The sequence below is a fragment of the Manduca sexta genome, unplaced genomic scaffold (genome assembly GCF_014839805.1).
Source record: "Manduca sexta isolate Smith_Timp_Sample1 unplaced genomic scaffold, JHU_Msex_v1.0 HiC_scaffold_1156, whole genome shotgun sequence".
Taxonomy (NCBI): domain Eukaryota; kingdom Metazoa; phylum Arthropoda; class Insecta; order Lepidoptera; family Sphingidae; genus Manduca; species Manduca sexta.
In genome coordinates, this window is record NW_023591993.1 from 7,093 (window position 1) to 11,000 (window position 3,908).

The 3,908-nt window shown below is 35.5% G+C and overlaps 1 pseudogene; it reads right to left on the reverse strand.

Moving 5' to 3' along the window:
* Positions 1–2,516: 2,516 nt before the first annotated feature.
* LOC119191185 lies at positions 2,517–3,897 on the reverse strand (annotated as a pseudogene).
* Between the last annotated feature and the right edge of the window lie 11 nt (positions 3,898–3,908).

A 3,908-nucleotide genomic window follows, 5' to 3' on the forward strand; every position in this document is an offset into this window, starting at 1 on the left:
TAGCAGAAAGGCTCTACGCTGCGTGTAAAGTTGCTCATGGAATATGAAGAGGCGTTTACGTTATGGTATATTTGACAATATTTGGTTCTTGTAGTAGTCATTATTGCCTAGGTTTTAATGTCTATAATCTTGAGCATTATTAAGGCTATCAACAGTTTTAGTAGTTTCCAGATTTTGATTAAATATTATACTGTAAGTAACAGATAATAATAACAGTTCAAAATGACGAAAGATTAGCCAGTGTGACTACAGGACATAATAAGACTTTACATCTCATGTGTCAGGATGGCGAGCGCAGTGGAACACCAAACAATACTTTGTAATTCAAGGTGTTGGATGATGTTTCTACTATTTAGTGCGGTCGTATCGCTTACCATCAAGCGAACGGCAAGCTTATCTCGACATTAAAACCAATATAAAAAAAAATCTAAACACAAACTATAACACGTACAAATATAAATGAGCACATCAAATTCGACCATACTAGTACTTAAATAACGTCACAATTTATTTATATACGTCCTTGTGTCCACAACGCCTGTTTATGCCAATTTAAATACATTAGAGTGATGATCTAGTCAAAGCAAATGCAACATGCATCACTATAATAATAGGCTATTAGACTGATTTATAGTTTCCCATGAGCAAGAAATTAACTCATCTTAAATTAATTTTGTAAACATCGGTTGTGTCTTTGCTGTAAATATCAGTTATTGAGTTTTCCTGTATGGAATAACCTATATCATATCTTTGTTCTACTAAGAATATTATGAGCTGGGATACAGAAGCCCTTAATTTCAAATCCCAGGTCGGACCCGTTGTATTTTTTTTTTGATTATTTTCGAAATTAGTTTTCCAAAGAGAACTAAAGTGAAGCGGCTAGGTGTGAAATGAAATATCAAAACATTCCAGAACATCATACTTGTTGAAGAAGATTGAAATAAAATTATTTTGAAAAGAACAATCAGGAAAAGATGACTATCATCATCAGCTGCAGGATGTCCATTGCTGAATATGGGCCCTTCCAATAATTTCCAGATTTCCTAAAAAGATGACTATGGAGAACAAAATTTATTCGATTTTTATTTAAGGAAAATATTAAATATTGAAAATTCAGCAGAAATTGTCAGTAAGTACTTACCTGCCCATGTTTTTTTTTATTACAACCACCGTTTATAACTACCCAACAAAGGCTAATATTTCATATCTCCATCCAATTTGCCACCCATTAAAATTTCGCGCATTCAAAGGCCATCTAGATTGTCTGACAGTACAATGGTCGTTTCATAATCTCACACCCTTTAAACAATGTCCATTTAAAAACCATAAAATCCTTTTTCGTTTCGTCCGCATCCTAATTACTTTTATTCGACGTCCACGACGCGTAACGCGTGTTGAATATGTCAAAATTTCACTAATGATTCCTTTAATAACCAAGAAGTTAATGCTGTTTCGAAAACTGCATTTGATAGTTATTTTAATAGGATTAAAGTTGAAAATCTATACGATGTTAATTTGGATATAGCAAACGATATTGCGAACGCGAATATACAGGCCAAAGGAACAACAAATGTTAATCGCACATCACGAAATGGTAATCTTTTCTCGGTATTCGAACTTCCATGTTTTTTGGAGCGTTGTTTTTATAATTTAGTGTAAATTTTGCTTGTATTTCTGCGCGTAACGTATACATTTCTGGATCGATCAGGAATTCTACAACGTCCGTTTTAATTAGTCATCGTATAGACAACCGTTCATCCATTTCATGGAAATTAGTTCGACATGTTGACGAGGGGTTGCAGTGCGGAATGACGGCATTCGTGATTTATGTGAGCAATAAATTGTAACAGTGTGAAACTGAATTGATGCAGATGGAATTTAGAAACACGTCAATTTTCTCTTTAATTGCAATGTTAGGAATTGAATTATGATCAATATGGATAATCAAGATTAGTTAATAATATTAGTGATTAATGCGAACGTTCATATATAAATGAGATCTTAAAAATGCGGATAAACTAAAAATAGGAGCTTATTTCATAACGATTGGATCCCTATGCTTAGTCTGAACTTCCCGCTCCACTGCACAAAAATCATGTCAAGTCGAAAGACTGCTTTAAAAATTGTGTACATTTTGAAACATTAATTCTAACTCTTGCATTGTTTATTTTTTATTTCTCTATGCATGATCTCATCAGAATTACGTTTAATTATTTCACACCGACCTTCTTGTTAGCTTGCAAATGTTAAAAAAGAGAAAGTGTACATGATTCATATTGGGTGACTGGGTTCATAACAATTTGCTTCATGAGGCATGCAACCTTCTGACCGCTCCTCCGACCCAATAAACTACCAGAAGAATTTGGCAAAGACAACATTATGTAGATAAAAATTTAAAGTTAATAATATTTAGATATAGATTAGACTTTGAAATTAATTATTGTAAAACGCAAAAAAGAACTTATGTATGATGATTCTATAAAATGTAAATATTATGTTTAAATAAAACCAAAAGATGTTTCATAATAATTTTATTGCTTAAAATGGTTTTCAACTCGTCTTTTTAATCAAACGTGTTTTTTTTAAATTTAACTTAAAATTTAGTTCAAAATGCTAATAATAATCTTTGCAACACGGTTTAACGCATGGCTTATAAGAACCTTCGGAACACAAATACGCTCTTACTTTTTTCGCCAGGGGACAATCCAGCCTCCCGCATGGACCGTGTACATCTCTCTTATTAACAAATGATCCATGTTCATACTTCCCCTGAATAACCTCTCCATGTATGAACTGATGCTGACTGCCTCTATAGTCCATACGTTTTGGGCAATTAGTTCCACCGCAAGGACCTTTAGGAAAACCCATCGAGAGAATCGCTAATTCGCTATCAGTAAACGGAGCAGTGAAGTCTTCGTAAACTGTTGGTTCTTCTACAGCCCTAACAGGTTCCCTGGTAATATCTGGAGCTCCGAAAAATAAGCTACTGGCGGTACAGAATCTATAGTAGTACCTTCCCAATGTCTGACCACCTCAACATCTTTTAATTTCAAGTCATCGGACAGGTATTTCCTACCAGGTAACCTCTCCATTTCTGGCAAGTTAATGAAGTAGCTCACAACTCTGTTACCCAAACACGTTAGTCGGAGGAAAAACTCTATTTCTCCCGAAGGTTTCAAGTCTTCCTCGCATTGTAAAGGTCGAGTCAATTCGACCGTGTTCGTTACCATTTCTTGTTTCGAGGTATCTCTGTATTCTGCTTGGTCCATATTTACAGGGTTAAGTTGAGCAGCTCTTTGTAGGCTTTCGAAGAATGACTCATGCCATTCGACCACACAAAATCCGACGCAATTCATTTCTTGATCTCTATTCCATACTGTGATATAGATTGGGGTCTTACGCAAAACTTCTTCCAGTTTTGAGGGTCTAGAGAGAAACATAACAGAGTTTCCTACACCAAAGTATGGAGGTTGGGGCAATGGTTCTGATGGGAGAACTATCTTCTTCGGCATTACTTTACCTTTGCCTTTCTTTGGAGCTGGTTTTGCTTTTCCCTTTGTTGGAGGCGGAGGGGGCTCTGGGGCAATGAAGTTGTCGTGTGCTACGTAAAAATCAAATACGGGTAGACAATTCATTTGCAACGTGCATGTTTGCATGAATTTCATTTCTTCTTCCGAAGGCATTGGTGGTTCTTTTCCTTTTTTACCTTTCTTCTCTTTGCCACCTTTACCACCTTTTTTACCTTTGTTAGCAGCTTCAGCAGCGGCTAAAGCCTCTGCCTCTCTTTTCTTTTCCTCTGCCTCCTGTTTAAGTTCGAACTCATCTTTCTCCGGTGGTTCTATTTTGAGAATTATTTTTTTGACAAATACTTCTATCATGAATATCTGCTCCATTACTGAAACTGTAAT